Source organism: Coffea eugenioides, chromosome 10, assembly GCF_003713205.1.
Source record: "Coffea eugenioides isolate CCC68of chromosome 10, Ceug_1.0, whole genome shotgun sequence".
Classification (NCBI taxonomy): Eukaryota; Viridiplantae; Streptophyta; class Magnoliopsida; order Gentianales; family Rubiaceae; genus Coffea; species Coffea eugenioides.
In genome coordinates this window covers 9,687,837-9,701,284 of record NC_040044.1, presented here as the reverse complement: position 1 = coordinate 9,701,284, position 13,448 = coordinate 9,687,837, and the positions used below count along the sequence as shown (strand labels likewise).

Sequence of the window (13,448 nt, the reverse complement as noted above, 5' to 3'; positions counted from 1 at the left end):
ATCAAATCAAAATTTATATAAACCATCTATAGCCCTTTACATCTCACAAAATAAATTGTTTCTTCCCTCACATTTCACAAAATAAATTTTTCCATCCCTCATTGACCATGTGTACGAATAGTTTTTTTTTTAAATTTATGTATGCATCTATTTGATTTCACTTGAATAGTACGAGTAGCATGTAATATATCTCTATTTAATTCCACCTAAATAGACTAATTGTGGTTGTATATATGCTATTCAATAGATATATACATGAGTTTAAATTTAACATTTTTGTTTTAAATCCATATATATATATATCTATTTGATTTCACCATGTGAATCTATTCAATATTTGTAACTTTTTCTATTTTGGTAATAATTCATTTATTGAGCTGTGTAATAAGGCCATCTAATTAATCGGTTCTAACTTAAATTCTATAGTCATGCTAACAAATTGTAATTTAAATTTGAAATTTTTATTCGCCAACTTTAAAACCAATAGTTGAATTTCTTACCTTCTGATTATGTTAAAATTTGAAAGTGTCAATTACTTACTTCTTTTTGTCATGTTTATGTCCAAATTTAATTTGATATAAACACTTGATAATGTTTAAAATTAAATATCTTCTTTGTTTTTAATTTTTGAGTAAAAGGAAATTAACATGAGTGAAAACTGACAAATTTTTTTAAACTCTCGCATACATCTTTTTTAATTTCACCTGAACAGTATGTTCAGACGAAATCAAATCGAAATATGTTATATGCTATTCGTGTTATTCAGGTGAAATCAAAAAAATATATACATGAATTAAAAAAAATGTTATTCATACACATGATCAATGAGGGATGAAAAAATTCATTTTGTGAAATGTGAGAGACGAAACAATTTATTTTTGAAATATGAGGGATACAAAAAATCATTTTGTGAAATGTAAGAGACTATGGATCAGATTATGTAAATTTTAATTTGACAATTTTACCCTTAAAAAATGATCATGTGCAAGGAACGTGGTAAATTTCAATAAAAAACTAGTGAAAAATCTAGATAGGGATCAAATTTAATTAATGTAAATTTGTAAGGGATGTAAAAGTATATTTTTAAAAGTAAGGAATGCAAAAAATTATTTTATAAAATATGAGGCACGTTTTAAACATTTTCCCTTATATAAATGTTATTATTATTGCGAAAAAAAACTTGGGCCGTGGCGGCCCCACGTCCAATACGGAAGCGGCTGCTGCGGCGCGACTTCCCACTCGGAAATCCAGACCCCACACGGAAATCCTGTCGTTCGATGATGTAAGATGTTACGCTCTTCAGTATACTTGTTTGACTCCAAATTTGTGGGATGGGAATAAACAACGTGTAACTGAATGCTAGTAGAATGGACAACTGACTTTTGTAATTATTGAAATAAAGGGTTATTATCACTTTACCCCCTTAACGTTCGGTGTCATTATTAATTTCTCCCTTAATGTTATTTTTTAGTCATTTTACTTCCAAGACTAATGGTCAAACTTAACGGAGTTTATTAATTAAAGTAAAAAGATAAATTTAGCCCTTAAAGTTATTATTATTTTACCCCCATAAATTATAGCGTCATTATCAGTTTACCCTATAGAGTTATTTTTTAAACAATTTATCCCACTATTAAACCAATTTAGCATGTTAAAAAATTTTAGAAGAAAGTACCCTCCTTTTTGTATAATAAAAATGATAAACAATTTAGAATGATTCTTCTCCTCTTTATTATCAAGAAAAAAAGTCAAAGTATTATCTCTTTCTTCTTGGCAATCTTATTAATATTAAAAAAAAATAGAAAGATCGGGAGGGGGAGGGAGAGGGAGAGGGAGAGATAGAGAGAGAGCTCAATTTTTTTTTTAAAAAAAATACAAATAAAAAAGAATTAAATACTTTTATTATTTTACTTTATTGTTTACCACCAGATTTCAATCCTAATCCCAACAACCTTAAATTAATACGATAATATTACACTTTTTTTATATTTTTTTCTTTGCAAAATCTAATTTTCTGTCTTCTTCTTCCTATCTCTTTTTCTTTTCTTAGTATTAATAAGTGTGAAAAAAGAAATTTGAGAAAACTCTTTTATTTTTATATTTTTGGATCTCTTAAAGTGAAAAAAAGAAGAATAATCATCCAACTTTTTTATTTTTAATTATATATATAAGGGTAAATATATTTAAAAAATTTTAATCATACTAGTTAGATTAACGATGAAGTAAAATGCTTAGAAAATAATGTTAGGAATCAAAGTGATTATATCACTATAATTTAAATGAATAAAGTAGTAATAACAATGTAGTAATGCTATAGAATAAAAGGGTATTTTTGTCCAAAATTTTTTAACATGTTGAGTTAAATTACTTACAGGGGTGAAGTGACTAAAAGATAACGTTAGAGGGTAAACTGCTAGTAGTGATATAGTTGAAGGGGGTAAAGTGATAATAACCCTTGAAATAAATTCAAAGTAATCAAGTCGGTATACATATTATTTCTTTATACAATCTTTTTAGACTCTTTCTTCTTGTAAAATAGGATATATAATTTTTTTCCCAAAAGCGTCAAATGTCATTTTATAGGATATAGTAGATTATAAAAATATTATCATTGCAGTAAAAAAAAAGCACTAATGACGTCACGTCATCTTATTACTTCTATTTTTTTTCCTTCTTTCTTTCTTTCCTTTTTTTTTTCTTGGTTTGGTTTTTGGTGCAATCTTTTCTTTAAGCGCTGCAATTTTGAAAATGGAATTAGAAAAGCATAGATGAGATGTCAATACTCAAAAAATGAAAAGAGTCTTTATGTCATTAAATATAAAATACGGATAAATCATTTAGCAGATCGGAGATATTTACCATAGCATATCACATTTATCAAGTGACTAAAAATTTTTAATGACAAGTAAATTAATGTTTTGTGATGTGATAAACTTCAAATTTTATTTCACATCACATATAATCTAACGATATTGTACTGTGAAATCTTTATTTGTCCAATTGATTGCATTAGATTAATCAAAACTAGCTATTGAATTTGCCACATACTTAGGGTCTGTTTGGTTGGAAGTAAAATGTTTTCCTTGGGAAAATATTTTCCGTAGAAGTAATTTTCCATGAAAATCATTTCCCTTTCATCATTTTCAGGTATTTGGTTAGCTTATTGAAAATATTTTCTTACTTCATTTTTCTGGTGTTTATTTAACTTTTGAAATATTTTCACTTTTATCTCTATCTTTACTTTCTACACATTATAACTACATACTTCTTCCCATGTAAAATAAGAAAATTTATCTCATTGTTTAACTTTAAAAAATCTTGGAGAAATGTATATATGAATAAAAAATATCTCCTTAAGCAATAAACAAATTGCTGGCCATTTAGTGTCAAATATCAATCACATGCAATGCTTATTGTGACATATATCTTGCACTCTCACTGCTGAAAGTTTCTCTAGAAAAGAATGTCCCTATTATACATAATTAATTACTAGCATAGGATGAGCAGGATGAGATTTTTTTTTTATTTTGAATATACTAGGGGGAGGTTGGGTTGGGTGGTACGGGGGAGGGAGTGTAAGGAAGAGGTCTTGGGTTCGAATCCTCCTGTTTACACTAAAAAAAAAAAAAAGAACATACTACAAGATGTTTTCAATAAGTTTGGAACATACTACAGGCGAGATGCATGTATTTCGGAAAACAACTTCAGTAAGTTTGGAAGGGAAGTTGTTTTCCATAAGATGAGTGAAAATATTTTACATAGGAAAATGTTTTTAGTAACTTTTGTGCAACCAAACACGGGAAATTCAAAAAATATTTTCCTGAAAAACATTTTCACCCGAAGCAAACGGATCCTTAGTCTAAATCGAAACATTTCTCATATATACATATACCTTGTGTTGTAATTTTTGTAATTTTTCATAAGATGTGACTGGGTCAAGCTACTGTATGAAAAAATAGATCATGTCAAATATCACCATGTGAGAACCAAACCGGCCTAAAAGTTAAACCAAAAGATTTTGGGACAAATATGGTTCAAGCATTAAACCCAAAAACAAAAAATGATCTTTGGACCCTACCCAGGTTGGTAGTTTCTACTTGCTAGTTTGCTTAGTCTATGTGAATGGGATATTCATGAGACATTTCATTCTCTCATCTCTGTAACTTTAAGCTCCTCAAGACATCAGAAAGAAGAAACCTTTTTGCATCATCAATTAAATTTTTGTTCAGTAACAACTAGAAATGGCAAATAAGGCTGAGAATGGTGAACAGGAGCAACAGCAGCCACAGGCTATCATCCCTTTACTCACCCCATACAAAATGGGCAACTTCCAGCTTTCTCATAGGTACTCTTCCTTTATTTAATTATTATTTTCCTGCTAGAAATTTTCAGTTCTTTTTTGTTATTTTATATTTTTGGGCCTTGTCTTTCTGTAAAGAATTGCATTCTGTAATGGAGAATAGAAATGTTCTTGTATTTCCTTTTTTTTTGGATTTTTTCTCTTTTTTGTTTTGGGGAAATTCCAGATGGGATTCTGGTTGATGCATCATTGAACTAGTTACAACTATGTCTATTATTTTTTGTAAGTATAACTATAACCAATTCAAGACCCAAAAAAAAAAATGGAGGAAGAACTAAAGAAGATGGATAGTTGCATTTTATTTGTTCTTTCCATTATGTGGTCAATATGTGCTGATTTTAGATGCCAATTAGACTTCAGATGGTCAATTAGCTTTGATTTGTTGAAACATTTATGTGATTCATGTAAAATGTTTTGCCAGAGCATCTCAAGCGGAGAATATGGTTCCCCTTTAATTCCTTGAAACAGGGTTCAAAGATTAGGATTCTGTTTCTGGGTGTCCCCTAAGTTGAGGCTTGAAGTTCATAAAAATGATCTTTCTTGCCCGTTGATAGTGTAGAGATGCAAATTCGGATCTATACTATATTTGCTCAATGGACCAAGAGCAACATTTTTATCAGTTGCCAAGCCGATTTTCATGAGATTGTGAACATTGTATATCTATCTCCTTTAAAACAATTTTCTCCATTTTTTCTTTTTCTTTTTTTTTTGGTTGCAAAAGAATCTAGTATTGCAACGAATTAGACTAATATCACGAAGCATTTCAAGTTTTTAATTAGCTAAATGAATGTCATAATCACATCTATCTTTGTCTTGTTGCTGGGATTGGATTATTTAGAATCCGGTGCTCCTGATACTTCAATTCAACTGAAAGAAAGAAATTGGAAACTAATTTGTTCACCATTTCTTTTTCTGATTTCCTGCAGAATTGTTTTGGCACCTCTGACAAGGCAAAGATCCTATGGAAATGTACCACAGCCAGATGCTATATTGTATTACTCTCAGAGAACCACCAAAGGTGGTCTTCTCATAGCAGAAGCTACAGGAGTTTCTGACACAGCTCAAGGGTAATTGATTTTAGTATTTCTTTCTATCTTACTGATTCACAGATTCCACAAATGCCTACACATTTGGCAGTACGTGTGTTGTTTTGCCTCACTATGCAAGATTTATGTTTCTTCCAATTGTAGGTATCCAGATACACCTGGTATATGGACAAAGGAACAAGTTGAGGCCTGGAAACCCATTGTAGATGCTGTTCACGCCAAAGGTGGTGTCTTCTTTTGCCAAATTTGGCATGTTGGAAGGGTTTCAAATTACAGTAAGTCCTTCTGTCATTACCTTTCCTTAATTTTCTACCTTGTTGGATGTCAAATGTATAGTGGAATTCATACAAAGATCAGAAATGAATTGTTATCTAATATTCACTTGACAAGACCAGATCACTGCACATGATGTATCACAGTTTCGAATTTCAGTTGGGACTAAGCTTTCATGAAATAATGATTGGACTCGTAGGCAATCCAGAATATATAATTTCTTGTTATGCTGTGTCTCGACCTATTAATGATCCATATTATTGGTTATGGAGTCATAAAAGCTCTTATTTCCTCTAAGATCTGCTTTATCTGACTGTCATTCACAGGTTATCAGCCCAATGGACAGGCTCCAATCTCATCTACTGACAAGCCATTAACTCCTCAACTTCGAGCAAATGGTGTTGATGTTGCAGAATTTGCACCACCACGCCGGTTGAGGACTGAAGAAATTCCTCAGATTGCTAATGACTTTAAGCTTGCTGCAATAAATGCTATTGAAGCTGGTAAGGATTTTTGTTATGATTAATATATATTTAAATCTGTAATGTTCGGAAGTAGCTTTTTGAAGGGGATGGTAAATCTGGTAACAGAGTTGTGTACTTCGTTTTGTGTGCATAATTAATAGAGTTAAAAAAGAAGGAATTGCCTAATGAAGCAACATAACTATTCCACTAAAAGATCAAAATATCTACAAACCTTGTGATGCTGCAACTTATGTAAAAAATTTGCCTTCTAGCTTAGAGCACAATGATCAAGTAAGCTTGCGTGAATTGCTTGCCCTGGAGGCTCAGGTTCTAAATCAGTTACCTATAAAACTGTGCTGCCTTGTTACTTTATGAATAAAAAGTAGACTTTTTTAAAATAGTAGAAATATAATGTTTATTCTGACGTTACTTTTACAACGGAGAATATGAGAACTATATCCTGAAAAGGATGCTCAATCATATCTCTCTAACTTTATGTATTCCACGAATTATGAAGCAAAGAAAATTTGGGGGAAAGCAGGCTATGGTTCATTGGCTAATATGGTCTGTTAAATTTTGCAGGATTTGATGGTGTTGAGATCCATGGAGCTAATGGCTATTTAATAGAACAGTTTTTGAAAGACCAAGTCAATGACCGAACAGATGAATATGGAGGCTCTCTGGAGAATCGTTGCAGATTTGCTCTGGAAATTGTTGAAGCTGTTTCAAATGCAATAGGAGCTGACAGAGTTGGCATCAAGCTCTCCCCATTTGCAAGCTACTCCCAACCAGAAGATTCAAATCCAAATGCTCTTGGTCTTTACATGGCTGAAGCTTTGAATAAATATGGACTTGCATACTGTCACATGGTCGAGCCAAGGATGAAAACTGTTGGGGAAAAATCTGAAACTCCCGATAGTCTTTCGCCCATGAGAAAGGCATTCAAAGGTACTTTCATGGTTGTTGGTGGTTATGATAGGGAAGATGGCATTAAAGTAATTGCTGAAAATCATGCTGATCTTGTTGCTTATGGACGACTGTTCTTGGCCAATCCAGATTTGCCAAAACGATTCGAGTTAAATGCTCCTCTGATACAGAGCCACTTTCTACATACCTGATCCTGTTGTTGGCTACACTGACTATCCATTTCTTGAAACCACATATTTATAGATTGTATTGCTGGGTCAGAATTGTAAAGCATACGGCTTTTTCGTTACAGATTCTACTGCAGATATACAACTGAAAAACATATACAGAATTTCTTCAAGAAAAGCTTGGGTGATGATTGTTTCCCGTGATTGGGGTCTGTTTGGTTTTTTATTTTCAACTCAAAATATACACACGGCTTCCAAATATTACACAAATCGGAAGTTCATGTTGCATCCTGAAAGGTAACTTCTGAGTTTGCAAATTGAGACATTGTGATAGTTAACGTTGCCTTCTGCCACTACCTAAACGTATGGTAACTAGTTTCAATAAAGTGATTTATTAGACTTGAGTTTTCCAATTTTCAGTGCCTTGGGTACATATGTGTAAATTACTTAGTACTACAATAAAACTTCGATCACGAGAATTGTGTAATGCATGGTCCGCCTGCAGCTATGCATAGAGCAGCCATGCATGTAGGCCATTTTCCAGCCTCCTCCGTCCCCCTTATGCTCTGCGCCTCTGCCCTTGCTATACAAAGTGTTCTCGGAGCTACAGATGCCATCTTTACAGCCGTTGCACAAACTACTGAAGACAATAGTATAAGAACAAGTTGTTCATGTCTATTAAATGAAAATACAACTAATCATCACATCAGGAACTTGGTCAATAGAAATGCTTAAAATATGACCAATACACATTATTTAAGGTAGAAAATGTTTGAAGGATAATGTTTTCACCAATTTTGGTTATGTAAATCCATTCAGAATTGTTTTGGCACCTCTGACAAGGATGAGATCTTACGACAATATTCCGCAGCTACACGCTATTTTATACTACTCTCAGAGAGCTACTAAAGGAGGTCTGCTCATAGCAGAAGCCAGCGTAGTTTCTAAAACAGGCCGTGGGTAATTACAGTAGCATTCTTATTTGAACTCTTAATCGCTCAATGATATTCTTCTTTTGGTTATTGCGCAATTTCTGAACTCAGTGTTCCCTTATAACCAAAAAGATATCCAGCTGCACCAGGCATTTGGACAAAGGAGCAAGTTAAGGCCTGGAAACCCATTGTAGATGCGGTACATGCCAAAGGTGGTGTCTTCTTTTGCCAGATTTGGCATGCAGGACGGATTTCAAATGACAGTGAGTTCTTATCTTGTTACAATTTTCATAACCTTTTTTCCTCTATATGCCTTGTTCTTCTTGGACCAATGCCCAACACATAAATGGACTACAAATCTTAAAGAAGACTCACATGACAAGACCTCTCTGGATGGTGCATTGCACCTTCAAATATTGATTGGAATCAAGCATGTATCGAACTCTGAGGTGTCTTGGAGGCAATTCATAATTCTTTTTCCACTATTGTGCAGTGTTGTATAAAATTGAGATTTTTCAGTTCTTTCTTGTGCAGCTTGGGAGGCGAAGATTGGTTTTTCTGTTTCATGCTTTTTTTTTTCTATTCCAGGTTATCAGCCCAATGGACAATCTCCAATCTCATCAACAGACAAGCAATTAACTTTCAAAGTTCAAAAGAACGGTGTAGATGATTATAAGTATCCACCTCCACGACGCCTAAGAACAGAAGAAATTCCTGAGATTGTCAATGAATTCAGGTTATCCAATGCTATTGAAGCTGGTATTGCTATACAAAAAGCGAACTGAACTGAGAACCTTTTCATTTATCCTTTTTGCAGAGAAAGACTGAGCTCAGGTTAAAGAACTTTGGTCTCCTTATCGTTTGTTTACTATGAATAGCAATATTATTGAAGGGGAGCTAGAAGAGTCAAATAAAAAGAAAATGACAAAATTGTAAATTGAACAATCATTAAATCTTCAGCATATTACATAAGCAATGCATTTGAAATAGTACTTATTTGAAACTTCCATCTCAAACTGCTGATTTGTTATAAAATATTTTTCATTTCCAAGATCATTGACTAGTAGTCTATGTTGAAGTTGTGCCAAGGAAATTTTGAAGTCAACTTCTCGGCCAAGGAAATTCGGGTCATATCTTAATAGATCGACTACAGTTAAACATGGGAGAGACGCGATGTAGGAGGGAGAACGAGCAGAACGTAAGTGAATGCTGATGCAATCCGTTCATATTTGCAGATTTTGATGGGGTAGAGATCCATGGAGCTCATGGTTATATTATATAGTAGAACAGTTTCTGAAAGACCAAATCAATGACAGAACAGATGAATACGGAAGCTCATTGGAGGACCGTTGCAGATTTGCTCTGGAAATCGTTGAAGCTGTCTCCAATGCGATAGGAGTTGATAGAGTTGGCATTACGCTCTCCCCGTTTGCAGATTACATGGAATCAGGAGACTCAAATTCGGCAGCACTAGGTCTCTACATGGCTAAAGCCCTGAATAAATATGGAATTCTGTACTGTCACATGGTGGAGCCAACATGAAAACTCTGGCGGAAAAATTTGAATGTGCAGATACTCTTCTGCCAATGAGGAAGGCATTCAAAGGTAATTTCATTGTCGCAGGTGGCTATGGTAGGGAAGATGGCAGCGAAGCAGTGGCCACAGGTGTTAGGGTCATCAGGAAAAATTGTGACCCACATTGGTTCAAGAGATGGAGAAAGAATCGTTAATATGTAAATAAAGGCCCAAAACCTAACAACTTAGACTTTTGGATCAAAGTTGAGTTTCTGACTAACATATTGGGTTCTTTAATGGGCTATTTTGAGGTTTTTCTCCCTAACAAGTGATATTCGAATTTGGAAGTTGGGCTAGTGAAAATTCTCTTCTTGGTGATGGATTGAAGTGTCAAAGAATTTAGTTGGTATTAGACTAGATGGGCTATAGGTTTGGCAGGGGTCAGGTGGGTATTAGACCAAAGAGTCAAAGGTTGGCAGGGGTTCGGAATCGATGCCATTGGTGTTAGACCAAAGAGTGATGATGGACTGAAGTATCAAGGAGTTTGGATAGTGTTAGACTAGATACGCCATAGGTTTAGTAAGGGGTACGGTTGGTATTAGACTAAGAAATCAAAGGTTGGTAGGAGTCTGGAATCTAATTTGTATATTGAAAAAGAGTGGGTCAATGATTGGGAGAAAAAATGATTTTTTTCACTAAAAAATAGTGACCCATATTGGTTCGAAAGATGGAAAAAAAGTAGTTAATATATAAATAAATATCCAAAACCTAACAACTTAAACTTTTGGATAAGAGTAAAGTTCTTAATTTACATATTGGATTTTTTGGTGGGCTTTCTCGAGGATTTTCTCCCTAACAAAAGGTAATGCTGATCTTGTTGCTCATGGATATTTGTTCCTGGCCAATCCAGATTTACCTAAAAGATTCTAGTTAAATGCTTCCCTCAACAAGCATGACAGAGATACTTTTTATTCATGCGATCCTGTTATTGGCTACACTAACTATTCATTTTTTGAAACCATTGCATGAATCTGCAAAAGTATGAAAAGACAACAACATTGCATTGCAGGATCACTAAAACCATATTAAGGTCTTTTTAGGTAAAATTTGTATTGTAGGACTGCTAATTTAAGCATTTGATACAATTGTAACTTGATACTACTATTTGTCAATCATATTATGAATTTCTATGTCTCTCTTTCTCTGTTTATATGTGTTGGTTCTGGACCAAAATAATCATATAAATAACAATAATTTTCTTAATAAAATTTAACAAAGAAATTAACAAAAATCTCATATCTCAATATTGCATTAAAAAGGGAAAAAATGCACGTTTCATCCTCAAAGTTTGGGTGGTTGACTAATTTCATCCTCAAAATTTCACCCCAAACACATTTCATCCTCAAAGTTCCGTAATTTTGGCCAATTAAGGACAATTGACGGGAAATGGCAAATTGATCGTTAGAACCAATGGTTTTATCCAACAAAAAATGGGTAAAATCGAATGGAGCCATTTTTAACGGAACAATTGCAACGGACGAAATCTCCACTCTTCTCCTTCTTCCCTCTGTCTTTCTGCAACCCCAAAATTTTTTTGCCAATCTCTGGAGCTTTAAACATTTCATCCTCAGAGCATCTAGCAGTGGTTCTGAAGTCTCATTTTTCCCTAATGAGGAGCAGAAGTTCTGAAGTCTCCAGTGGTTCATCAACTCCATTCTGCAACTGTGGGTTGAGAACAAAAATGAGCACCTATTGGCGCGGCGAGAATCTGGGAAGAAGATTCCTTGGTTGCTCTCTGTGGCCGGTAAGAAATATTTGTCTAAAAATATTGGTCATTCAATGTGTTAATTTAGCTAACTAATTTCTGAAAAATGTCATTATTGTTATGATAGAGACCTGAGAAATGCAGGTACTTTGAATGGGTTGATGAGCTAATTTGTCTAAGAGGGAGAGTTCTCATTCCTGGTTTGCTGAAAAAGATTAACAAAATGGAAGAACAAGTTGAAAGAATGCGTAAGAGAGAGAAATTTTTTATTACGATAATTGTGCTTTTGGTGATTTTGGTAGTACTAAGTTGGAGCAGTAAAGACGAGGGAAAAGTAAAGGGAGGCAAGTTGCTGCTAACACTGGAGTGATTTTGCTAAAATTGCAGGAGAACATTTTGAAACTAGCATTGTTTGTTGTTGGAATGAGAGTTGCATTTTTCCCTATGAAGTAATATCCAATTGCAGGGAATAGAAAGGGACTTATTTTGTTTGTACAAAGGTTCCAAATGAACTCTACAATTTATGTAAAAGGTGGGATTTAGGAAGGGAAATGTATTTGGCAATAATGCAATTTATGAACTCTGCAATTTATTTTGTTTGTAAAACTATGCATTGAGTATAAGAAAATGGTCCTTGTCAAAGTGTTATTCCTATCATATATATAAAATGGCCATGAACTAATAAATCACATGTACTGATAATACAAACAGATGCAAATAAACCAAACTAGAAAACAAATGCAATTAAACCAAGCCGATAAACCCAAGATTGTCCCACATGTACTGATAAACCAAACTGGAAAACAAATGCAAATAATACAAACAGATGAACATGAAAACAGCTGCCATATATATATATCATAACTTCAATACAATTAAAGTGCATTCCAAATGAAATAAAGCAAACTACATGACTATTATTGAACACGGGTCTATAAACGAAATAAAGCAAGCTATCACATTACAGCCTGCACTTCCATAATTACTAGGCAAGGCAAAAGTTGAAACAGCAAAAGTCCTGTTAATTACAAAATCAGCAACTTGGCTTGAACAAAAGCAGCAACTATTCAGCATGTTGTTTCTCCTATCATAATAGTTTCTCCTTTCCCTTCGATTTAGATGAACTAGGAACACTTAAATCTGTCTTGGCAGCAGCAGCAACATGCATATGAACATCTCTAATCCTGAAGGGCATCTCTACTTGTTCTTTAGTTTGTGTTCTGGCTTGTTTGGTGCTATATTTGACTTAAGACCTTGACAGTCCAAACACTTCGTACATATCTTGGTCCACTTGATTTGGGACAGAGGATGTTATGTTAATCTCAACCAGTGGCTCAGCATCCTGTTGATGTTTAGTGTTTGAATTATCATTACAAACTGCAGCTGCAACTCTTCTTGTACATTGCTGTCTCTTCTGCACAAAACAATGAGGTAGCAAAAGTCAAATTGCATAAAGACAAAAATCAAAAGATGTAGCAGGTTTTTTTACCCTTTTATTTGAAGACTCAGCAGCAGGCTTCTTGATTTTTCTTGTTCCCTACAGTTTAAAAGGAAAACATGTCATTTATATACCAAATAACAAAGATAGATGTAACAAGTCATCAAGACAACTTATAGCTTTTTTTCTATCTTGGCTTGCTGGATTGTTGGTAGAAGCAGCAACTTGGCTTGAACTAATATCAGTTTCTACAACTGCAGGATCTTGAGCATCTTTGAGAAGCTTGCAGGACCTCATATTATGTCCCCTTTGATAACAGTATCTACACTTGTTAATCTGTCCCACTCTTATCACCTTCTTTTTAGTTTTTTCCTTGACTTGTTGAACCTCCTCTGCACTTCTCCTTCTCAGCTTCTTAGGCCTTTCAGGTGCTCTCCCATATAAGGGTGGCAAAGGACCTTCACCAACATCAGTAAGCCCCCATTCACTTTCTCCATTCATGGGAGACACTGATCCTTCATAGCACTTCATATATGTCTCCACTGTATACACTTTTAAAAC

General features: G+C 34.0%; 2 pseudogenes; both read left to right on the top strand.

Moving 5' to 3' along the window:
• Nucleotides 1–4,058: 4,058 nt before the first annotated feature.
• LOC113748964 lies at nt 4,059–7,436 on the top strand (annotated as a pseudogene).
• Nucleotides 7,437–7,723: 287 nt separating this feature from the next.
• Nucleotides 7,724–10,713, top strand: LOC113750377 (annotated as a pseudogene).
• Nucleotides 10,714–13,448: the final 2,735 nt, after the last annotated feature.